Here is an 11693-nt window from a genome sequence, read left to right as displayed (position 1 = left end):
AATTTATCCGTTTAGAAGAGAAAATTTTAAATGTTCCTAGCATAAGAGAAAGATAAATGACTGAGGTGAGAGATATCCTAAATACCCTGGTTTGATCATTACACCTTGCATGCTTGTCTCAAAATATGACATATGCCCCATACATGCATACAATTGTTATGTGTCTATTAACAAAATTTTAAAAGTAAGGACTGGATGTGGGTGATGAATAAATGAGGATTTGGTATACTATTTTCTCTACTTTTTATGTTCAAAATATTTTATAATAAAAAGTTAAAATGAATAATAACCAAAAAAGATCTCAAAAACCACTATATTTTGCACATTCATATTATAGGCACACTTTATTTTCTTGTACTTCACTTTATTGCTCTTTTTCGGTATTGAGTTTTTTACAGATTGAAGGTTTGTGACAACCCTGTATCAAGGAAGTCTATCAGTGCCATTTTTTTTTTCCAATAGCATGTGCTCACTTTTTATCTCTATGTCACATTTGGTAATTCACACAATATTTCAAACTTTTTTATTAATAAATAACTGTTGGCCAGGCACGGTGGCTCACGCCTATAATTCCAGCACTTTGGGAGGCTGAGGCAGGTGGATCACGAGGTCAGGAGATCGAGACCATCCTGGCTAACATAGTGAAACCCCGTCTCTACTAAAAATACAAAAAAAGTTAGCTGGGCATGGTGGTGGGCGCCTGTAGTCCCAGCTACTCGGGAGGCTGAGGCAGACTGGCGTGAACCCAGGAGGCAGAGCTTGTAGTGAGCCGAGATCGCGCCACTGCACTCCAGCCTGGGCGACAGAGCGAGACTACATCTCAAAAATAAATAAAATAAAATAAAAAACTGTTACAGTGATCTGTGATCAGTGATCTTTGATGTTACTGTTGTACTATAGGGTGCCAATAACCATGCCTATACAAGATGGTGTACTTAATCCATAAATGTGTGTTCTGACTGCCTTACCCTCCATTCTCTCATCTCTTTCCCACTCTATTCCCTGACACACAACAAACAATAATAATGAAATTAGGCCAGTTAGTAACCCTACAATGGCCTATAAGTGTTCAAGTTAAAGGAAGAGTTATATATCACTCATTTTAACTCAAAAGCTAAGTTTAGTGAGGAAGGCATGTCAAGAGCTGAAACAGGCTGAAAGCTAGGCCTCTTGCACCAGGTAGCCAACTTGTGAATGCAAAGGAAAAGTTCCTGAAGGAAATTAGAAGCTCTATTCCAGTGTACACACAATGCTGATATAGTCTTCAATTCTATGAAGGCTGAAAGAGGTGAGGAAACTGCAGAAAAAATGTTTGAAGCTAGCAGGGGTTGGTTTATGTGATTTAAGAAAAGAAGTCATCTCCGTAGCTTGGAAGCACAGGGTGCAGCAGAAAGTGCTGATGTAGAAGCTGCAGCAAGTAATCCAGAAGATCTAGCTAAGACCACTGAGGAGGGTGGCTACACTCGACAACAAAGTTTGCATGTAGACAGACTTCTACTGGAAGAAGATGCTATCTAGGACTTTGTAGCTTGAGAGGAAAAGTCAGTGGTTGGCTTTAAAGCTTCAAAGGACAGACTAACCCTCTAGTTAGGGGCTAATATAGTTGGTGAGCTAAGTTGAAGCCAGTGCTCATTTATCATTCTAAAAATCCTAGGGCCCTTCAGAATTATGCTAAATCTACTCTGCCTTTGTCCTTTAAATGGAACAACAAAGCTTGGATGACAACACACCGTTTTACAGCATGGTTGACTGAGTATTTTAAGCACACTGCTTCTCAGCAAAAAAGATTCCTTTCAAAATATTATTGCTTATTGACAAAAGACTGAATCACCCAAGAGCTCTGATGGAGACATAGAAGAAGATTATTGTTTTCATTCCTGCTAACACACATTCATTCTGCAGCCCATGAATCAAGGAGTCATTTTGACTTTCAAGTCTTATTGTTTATGACATACATTTTGTAAGGCTATAGCTGTCATAGATAGTGATTCCTCTCACGGATCTGGGCAAAGTAAATTAAAAACCTTCTGGAAAGGATTTACCATTCTAGATGCCATTAAGAACATTTGTGATTCATGGGAGGCAGTCAAAACACCAACATTAACAGGAGCTTGGAAGAAGTTGATTCCAACCTTTATGGATGACTTGAACCCCTTCATGGAGGGGTTCAAGACATCAGTGGAGGAAATAACTGTGGATGTGGTGGAAATAGCAAGAGAAATATAATTTGAAGTGGAGCTTGAAGTTGTGACTGAATTGCTACAATCTCATGGTAAAACTTTAATGGATGAGGAATTGCTTCCTATGGATGAGTGAAGAAAGCGGTTTCTTGAGATGGAATCTACTCCTACTAAAGATGCTGTGAATATTGTTCAAATTACAACACAGAATTTAGAATATATCATAAACTTAGTTGGTAAAGTAATGGCAGAGTTTGAGAGGTTTAACTCCAATTTTGAAAGAAGTCCTACTATTGGTAAAATTCTATCAAACAGCATCACATGCTACAGAGAAATCTTTCCTGAAAGAAAGTCAATCAATGCAGCAGACTTCATTGTTGTCTTATTTTAAGAAATTGCCACAGCCAGTCCAACCTTTAGCAACTACCACCCTGATCAGTTAGCAGCAGTCAACACTGGGACAACACCCTCTACCAGCAAAAGGATTATGACCCACTGAAAGCCCAGATAACCATTAGCATTTTTAGCAATAAATTTTTTTGTTTGTTTGTTTGTTTGTTTTTAGACGGAGTCTCGATCTGTCGCCCAGGCTGGAGTGCAGTGGCGCCATCTCGGCTCACTGCAACCTCTGCCTCCTGGGTTCAAGCGATTCTCCCTCCTCAGTCTCCTGAATAGCTGGGACTACAGGCGCCTGCCTCCACGCTCTGCTATTTTTGTATTTTTAGTAGAGATGGAGTTTCACCATATTGGCCAAGCTGATCTCAAACTCCTGACCTTGTGATCCACCCGCCTCAGCCTCCCAAAGTGCTGGGATTACAGTCGTGAACCACCATGCCCAGCCACAATAAAGCATTTTTTAATGAAGCTATGTACATTGTGGTTTTCAGACATAATGCTGTTGTGCACTTCATAGACTACAGTATAATGTAAACAACTTCTATATGTAGTGGGCGACCAAAAATTTATATGACTCACTTTATTGCAATATTCACTTAATTGTGGTGGTTTGGAACTGAACCTGCAACATTTCCCAGGTATGCCTGTACTTCAGGCGTTTCTTTTGCCCCCGTCCGGTAACTTTTTTATTGTAATGCTCCTGTCTCAGATGGGCTGTGCTGAAGTGTCCAGAAAGAATCCCATTCCACTCCTGTGCCTGTGTGGAAGGGGCCCAGTGCCCTCCTGCAAATGGTGTGGTGGGTGTAAGGATGATTATCAAGACACCTCCCACCCCCAAGAAGAAGGTGAAGGGAATTAAAGTTGGGTCCTGTTGAATCTCCTCACTAGGAGATCTCCCTCTGATGCCAGCCCTGAAGATCCGGTCTTCACTTTTACAAAAAAAAAAGACGTATGTTCTTGTAAGGGTCTCAAGAGTATAATGAAGGAGGAGCAACGTGACTTGGTCTGTTTTCAACAGTGACAGGAATGCTGGAGAGCGCTGTCTTTTTCTTTCTCCCTGGACTCCAGAAATCACAAACGGTGCTGATATCATTTGCCACAGACCTAGAATTCAGTGCACATGGAACAGAAGATTGATAACAAGCGTGTACCTGTGAAAATTGCCTGGGTGCAGCCCTTACGACAATCTTTCATGTTTTTGTAGAAGAAAGGAATTTTGCATCTTACTTTAAAGGTTACATGGAGAAAAGCTTTTAGATGTATATTCTTTACCAGCGCTGTCCACTAGAGGTATAATGTGAACCAGTGCATTGTTTTAATTTTCATTACGAACATTAGTAAATCAAAAAATTTTTATTTTAGTGATATTCAGTCTAATATATCAAAGTATTATCATTTCAACATGTAATTATATAAAAATATATGAATGAGAAATGTTACTTTGTCTCCATATTGTCTTCAAAATCCAGTTTGTATAACACATACTCAATGCACACTTCCACTTGGAGCGGCCACATTTCAAGGGCTAAAGAGCTGGTAGTACTGGTGAGTGATTTACTGGACAGTGCAGAACCAGAGTGCATAGGGAAATACTCAGCTCCTGGGTTCTGGGTGGTTACACAACAAGATCCAGTGCTGGGTGATCCTCCCTGAAATGGCATCCAGGTGCTGCTGGGGACACCCAAGGGAAGAGGCGGAGGACTGGTGGGACCTCAAGAGCACCTCCAGGTCGGGGAGATAACACTAGAACCAGCCTGAGGTCTCCGGCCCCAAATGTGCCCCCAACCACAAGTCTGTCACACCACCTTCTCCAAGGGGAAGCTCAGGGGTCCCTGGAAGCAGTGAGATGCTCTCAGCAAAAGGAAGTAGGTGATAATGCAGTCCTTCCTCCTCTTTTTCTGTATTACCATTCTCTTCAGTGTGGGTGCACAGAAATGTAAGATGCGGACAGAGGGCAGAAATCCTGGCTTCTCATCGAACTGCATTTCCAAAAGTCTGCTGACCACCGGGGTGTTACGCCAAGTTTCTCCCCTCAAGGATGGCAGGTTTGTACTCAAAGGTCTCTGGGACCTCTGGCACCCCTGACATCCCTCATACCCAGAAGTAGGCGTGTTGAGGGGGCTGCAGGGGCCGCAGGAGGGTGGCAGAACCTACTGAGGCAGGGGCGATAGAGGGCACAGTCCGTTGGGGTAGAGGGCTCCCCGTCTCCTCAGGAAGCCAGGCTGCTCGCTGCTCTCCTCTGCCGGGATAGGTTCGGTGGCCAGAAACCCTCTGCAAGAACCTGGTGGGAGCTCAGCTGGCTCCTTTCAGGTGACCCCAGCCAGTCACCAGAAGGGGCGGCTTTTCATCCAATCTTCAGCTGTCTTTAGGGTGCCCCTGCGCCTGGGGAGGGAAGGCCTGGGGCGTTGTCTCCCCCTCCTCTGTCCTGCGCCCGCTCGCCACCCTCTCCTCCGAGACCGGCCCCCCAGCCGGCGTAGTGCAGGCCTGGGCCGGGTGCTGCAGCTGAGTGAGGATGGGGCACCCGCAGGCCCCGAGGCGATGGCAGACGGAAGTGGACGGGTGTCCCTGACCTGCGCGTCCCTAGGGAGGAGGGGTTCAGACGAGGCGGGGCCGCAGTGGAGTGGCGGGAGGCTGGGATGGGAGACCTCCCGGGCTGGGAAGGCCAGCGTGCCCGTCCACCCGGGAGGAGCGCGGGCCCTCCCCGGCCGTCCCTTGTGCCTCGGGATCGGGACCGCCTGAGGCAGGGGCACCGACAGCAGCAGGGGTCCCAAGGCGGCTCCGGGAGCGGACATCTGCCAAGCACTTCAAGGTCTTTATTTAATACCGATAGGTGACAAAGTGCTAGCAGCCCTCACTCTCGGCGCCTCCTCGGCCTCAGCGTCCACTCTGGCGGCGCTTGAGGGGCCCTTCAGCCTGCCCCGGCACCGTGGGAGCCCCTCTCTGGGCTGGCCGAGGCTGGGGCCCCCTCCCTCTGCTTGCCGAGAGGTGTGGAGGGAGAGGCGCCGGCGGGGATCGGGGCTGCGCGCTGCGCTCGCAGGCCAGTGTGAGTTCCGGCGGGCGCGAGATCTGCGGGCCGGCACACCGAGCGGCCGGCTGGCACCGCCGGCCCAGGGCAGTGAGGGGCTTAGCACCCGGGCCAGCAGCTGCGGCAGTTGTGCTGGGTCCTCCAGTGGGGCAGGGCTCGGGACCTGCAGCCCGTGGCGTCTGAGCTCCTCCCCCTGTGGTGGGCTCCCGCGAGACCTGAGCCTCCCCCACGGGTGTCGCCCCCTGCTCCGTGGCTCCCGGTCCCATGGACAGCCCAAGGGCTGAAGAGCACAGGCTCGGGACTGGCCGGCAGCTCCGCCTGCAGCCCTGGTGCAGGATCCACTGGGTGAAACCAGCTGGGCCTCTGAACTGGATGGGGACTTGGAGGACTTTTATATCTGGCCGGAGGATCCTATATACACCAATCAGCACTCTGTGTCTAGCTCAGGGTTTGTGAATACACCAATTGGTACTCTGTATCTAGCTAACCTAGTGGAGACTTGGAGGACTAGCACTCTGTGACTCTGTGTCTAGCTCAAGGATTGTAAAGGCACCAGTCAGCACTTTGTGTCTAGCTCAAGGTTTGTAAATACACCAATCAGTACTCTGTCTAGCTCAAGGTTTGTAAACGCACCAACTGGTACTCTGTATCTAGCTAACTCTCTGTCTAGCTAACTAGCACTCTGTGACTCTGTGTCTAGCTCAAGGATTGTAAACGTACCAATCAGCACTCTGTCAAATCAGACCAATCAGCTCTCTGTAAAATGGACCAATCAGCTCTCTGTAAAATGGACCAATCAGCAGGATGTGGGTCGGGCCAGATAAGGGAATAAAAGCAGGCTACTGGAACCAGCAGTGGCAATTGGCTCTGGTCCCCTTCCGCACTGTGGAAGCTTTGTTTTTTAACTCTTTGCAGTAAGTGTTGCTGCTGCTCACTCTAGGGGATCAGGCTGCCTTTATCGGCTGTAACGCTCACTTCCGGTAAGGTCTGCAGCTTCACTCCTGAAGCCCGCCAGACCACGGGGAAGAAGGAACAACTTCAGAGGCGCTGCCTTTAAGAGCCGTAACACTGACCACGAAGGTCTGCAGCTTCACTCCTGACAGTGAGACCACGAACCCACCAGAGGGAAGAAGTTCCAGACACATCTGAACATCTGAAGGAACAAACTGTGAACACCCCATCTTTAAGAACTGTAACACTCACTGTGAGGGTCCGTGACTTCATTCTTGAAGTCAGTGAGACCAAGAACCCACCAATTCCGGACACAATAGCAAACCCATGCCTTTATTTTTTATCTAACTATGAAAATAATTCGTGCTCATAGCAGAGACAGGTGCAGAAAGAGGAAATGCACACGGTCTGCCACCCTGGTGAACAGCCCGGGACCCCACACCGGAGTCTGTTTTTCTCCAACATGGTATTTCAACGGTCCCCTCTTCACTGCTAAGGATTACATTGTATACCAGTCCGATTAAACTGCTGCAGTTTATTTAACCCCCTCTTTCCATTTTGTTTTTTTTTTTTTTTTTTGAGACGGAGTCTCGCTCTGTCGCCCAGGCTGGAGTGCAGTGGCCGGATCTCAGCTCACTGCAAGCTCCGCCTCCCGGGTTCCCGCCATTCTCCTGCCTCAGCCTCCCGAGTAGCTGGGACTACAGGCGCCCACAACCGCGCCCGGCTAATTTTTTGTATTTTTAGTAGAGACGGGGTTTCACCGTGGTCTCGATCTCCTGACCTTGTGATCCGCCCGCCTCGGCCTCCCAAAGTGCTGGGATTACAGGCGTGAGCCACCGCGCCCGGCTCCATTTTGTTTTTTACTTTTAAATAAAATATACCATTGAAAAGGATGGGGGTGTCCTGCGCGTGACTGCGGAGGCAATGCTGCTCCTCGCCAGGGGCTCACCCGCCTCCTCCTCTGGGCCCACCATTCCCAGCGCCCTGGCAGCGAGCTGGGGCCGCGCTGGGCACTGGAACAGGATGCGGGAGACCTGAGTCCCTCCAGGCCTGGCCCTGCGGTGCTGCTAGGCCCCAAGGGCTCTCCCTTCCCTTTCTAGATTCCAGGCTGTGCAAGATGACGGAGCCTGGGTGGGTCCCTGGCTGGCTGCGTGGAGCTGAGATCTCCTGCCAACTTCCAGGACCGGGGCTCGACCGAAAAATCAACCTTTATGTGGTGCCCCACAGTTTGTTGGCATAATTGTGAATGATGCAGACCAAATACAGTAACATGAACACACTGTACGCCCATCCCACTTCAGAAATAGAAATGAGGTCCCTATGAATCTTTCTCATTGCAGAAAACACAAAAACACATTTTGTGTTTATAATTTCTTTGCTTTTATAATTTTACCACATGTGTTTTGTTTCATTTTGAATTTTATGATATCGATACATTTCTCCAATTTGTTTTCTTGCCTGCTTTGTTGCTAATTTTTCTCTATTATAAATAATACTTTGCTGAGCGTACTCGTCACTATGTTTTATGTGCATCTACATTTATTTCCTCAGAATAAAATATTGGATTTAAGTTGCTGGGTCCAAGTATATGTACATATTTTAGGGCTTTTGACACATATTACCTCCAGAGGAACTATTATGAATCCTGGAGCCTTTGCCAACACTTTGTGTTACTGGGAATTATATGTATATATGTAATGATTATAATGATTTTGAGTGAATGATAATGAATAATGGTTTTTGAATGAATGACAATGATTTGCCGTAATTACCATGAGTTGTAATTATAATGATTTAGTTCATATATAATTGCCAATTTGAAGGGAGAAAAAGCAGCCCCATTTTCTGTTCTTTTACTACATGAGTTCTTCACCACTTACACGAACCACCTTCTTGAAAGGGTCCATGGTTGGCAAAACCAAGGCTGGCGGGATTAAGCTCTCACAGAGAAGAGAGGGTTAGGGAGAAAATATGAAACACAGCATCAAATCTGTATTTACAAAATGTATATGAAATATTGCACTAGAGATACATATGTATATGCACACATATATTTATAGCATACATACTGCATTAAATGCATATGTATAAGAAACATGGCATTAAACATGTATTGAATGGAGAAAATAGTAGTTCTCTTAGGTATTCATTCCCAACACACCATTCAGACAGCCCTCCTCTTGAATTGCCTTCAGTTCATTATTTAGGTGGCAGCATCACTCTGGGGTCAGTCTCTCCCCTGTCCTTTGAGGACATACAGATCTCACCTATTCTTTAAGTGTTTGAACCAGCCCCAAACCCAAACAACACCAGAGTCCTCCTTACAGTTCTTCAGTGAGCAAATCTTACCATGAACTTGGGAGTCAAACCAGCTGTGCCCCTCACTAGCTGGGTAAGCACAGGGAGGTATTCTGCCACACTGAGCAGTTGCCCAATCCAAATCAGGATAAAACAATTCCACTGTTGCTTGGTTTACCTAACTGCTGTTCCTAATCTGATGCCTTGCCTGATTCTTCTATAGTACCTGGAAAAGCCATCTATCATTTTCATTTGTCCAGCCTCCCTTGCAGCATGGGCATCACGTGACACAGTTTTGGCTGATGAATTGCACACAGAACTCTACACTGGGGGCCCTGGGAAAGATTTCACTTTTCTCCTAAACGGGACTAGAGTTGCTGGCATTGCCACAAACCTGTTCACCCTGCTTTGATCACTGATGTGATATCTGGAGCTGCACTAACTATCCTGTGACCAAGAGGAAAAGGCCAACATAATCACAAAGACATCAGCTTTTATTGTTGAACTTCTGAAGCAGTGAGCCAATTCTAGGTTTATTATCTGAAAGAATAAATTCCTGTTCATCAGACGTTCTGTTACTAACCTCTTTATGAGATGGCTGTGAGAATCTTGTGAAGTAATGTTTGTAATGGCTAGATACAGTGCCTGGCATTGTTAAATACTCATAATTTTATGATTGTTAGTAGTACCAACTGATGTCAGTTGCCACAAGTTCCTTCAACTCTGATGTATGAGTCTGACCAGGGATAAGAAGGTGTTTGTTGAAGATCACCCTTGGCTGCCAATTAGCTATCAGTGACCTTGGCCAAGTCTTGAATGTCTACGGGCATGGTTTCCTCTGCTGTTTATAAAATAATACCAAAGTTCCCTTGCAGTTCTAAAATTATTTTTATTTTCCCTAGAAATTTTTTTCCTTCACAGGATGTAGCATCCAGGCTGACAGGACCAGAGAAGAATGTCTACAGCAGGGAAGAGTGTGGTATCTCTTTTTTTTTTTTTTTTTGAGACGGAGTCTCGCTCTGTCGCCCAGGCTGGTGTGCAGTGGCCAGATCTCAGCTCACTGCAAGCTCCGCCTCCCGGATTCACGCCATTCTCCTGCCTCAGCCTCCCGAGTAGCTGGGACTACAGGCGCCCGCCACCTCGCCCGGCTAGTTTTTTGTATTTTTGGTAGAGACGGGGTTTCACCAGGTTAGCCAGGATGGTCTCGATCTCCTGACCTCGTGATCTGCCCGTCTCGGCCTCCCAAAGTGCTGGGATTACAGGCTTGATGTGGTATCTCTAAGTTACATGCGCACAGTTTACAGTAGTCCCTCAGGGCACAGAGGACTTCCCAGCCAGCACTTCTCATGCGATGTAATATGAAGTGCCAATACCACTGAAGTAGTACTCATATCAAAAATGTTTCACCTGGATACCTCCACAGCAGTGTTATCCAATAGAACTTTCTATTAAGATGGAAATGTTCTACAAGGGCACTGCCCAACACATAGCCACTAGCTACATGTGAACACTGGGCACTCAAAATGAAGCTAGTGAGACCGATGAACTTAATTTTTAAATTTAAGTTAATCCTCATCAAATTAAATTCATTAATAAATACCCATATGTGGCTAGTGGCTACCATATTGGACAGCACAGCTCTGAAGGGTAAACCTAACTTCCCATTTATATGAAGTAGGAGATCACAGAACAAGTTAAATGACACCAGAGGGAAAGAAGCAGACAAACCCATAAGGGAGAAGCCTTATACAACAGTCCTGGAGTCCCAAGAAAGCGCCATTAGAAACAAAACAAAAACACAGATTGAGGGGATTGTCCTAGGTTGACAGAGATGGAAGAAACATAAAATATGTATTTAGACTGGATCCTGATTGAAAAACAATACAGATCTCAAAGTCAATTGGGGGAACACTGAGTATGGCTTGGATGCAACATAATATTATCAAAATCATTCTTAGTTTTCTCAGGTGCAATACTGGTATTATGACTATGTGGCAGGTTATTATTTTGAGAAGAGGCATATGAAATGTGTAGGAGTAAGGGGTCCCAGTGTCTACAGCTTATTTTCAAATGATGCAGCAGGTGTGTGTGTGTGTGTGTGTGTGTGTGTGTGTAGAGAGAAAGTGAGAAAGCGAGCAAAAGAAAGAGCACATGTGCTAAAGCAGATATGACAAAATGGTTTTCCCCCACTTCTGTTCTGTTATGCAAGATACATCTTCCAAGAGAGAAAATAGAAAATGTACCTAATAAACCCAGTGACTTATCAGGAAATTTCCAGGCAGAAGGTCAAAGATATTGTCTGGCTCCTCCTCTTTTTATATAAAGAGAAAGGAGAAATGTCAGAGAAAGAAGCCAAAGAGAGGGCGATTAAACATAAAGGAGTCAGGCTGGCTTCAAAATTCTCAGACCTTCCAGATGGCAAATAATGCCAAATTTAAGAAATGGCTTCCAGGCAAAAATAAAACCCAGGGTCCTGTCAGAAAAATATGGTATAAAGAGAAAATCAAGGGTATAGCTTGTAAAATCTCTTGTTAAGAGTTTTGTTAAGAGAAAATTCTGGGGTCATGCCTCAGACAACTGTTTAGATTAACAAAAAAGAGCTTCTACAAAGCTGGCAGGCATTGTGCCCCAGCAACTGAGCAGAGCTGACGCCACAATGGGATGGACACATGGGGCCTGGGGAGGGGAGAGTGTATTTTTCAGGTGGAGGGATGTGAGTCCTGTATCCAGTTTCCAGAGTGGCCCTCAATCCTCTCTGCCTCCTGATATTTGTGCCCTTGTGCAGTCAATTCTACACGGAATACAATGCAGTGGAGGTGATGGTGTGTGACTTCTGATAAAGC

Source organism: Papio anubis, chromosome 4 (genome assembly GCF_008728515.1).
Source record: "Papio anubis isolate 15944 chromosome 4, Panubis1.0, whole genome shotgun sequence".
Taxonomy (NCBI): domain Eukaryota; kingdom Metazoa; phylum Chordata; class Mammalia; order Primates; family Cercopithecidae; genus Papio; species Papio anubis.
This window is presented reverse-complemented; position numbering follows the sequence as displayed.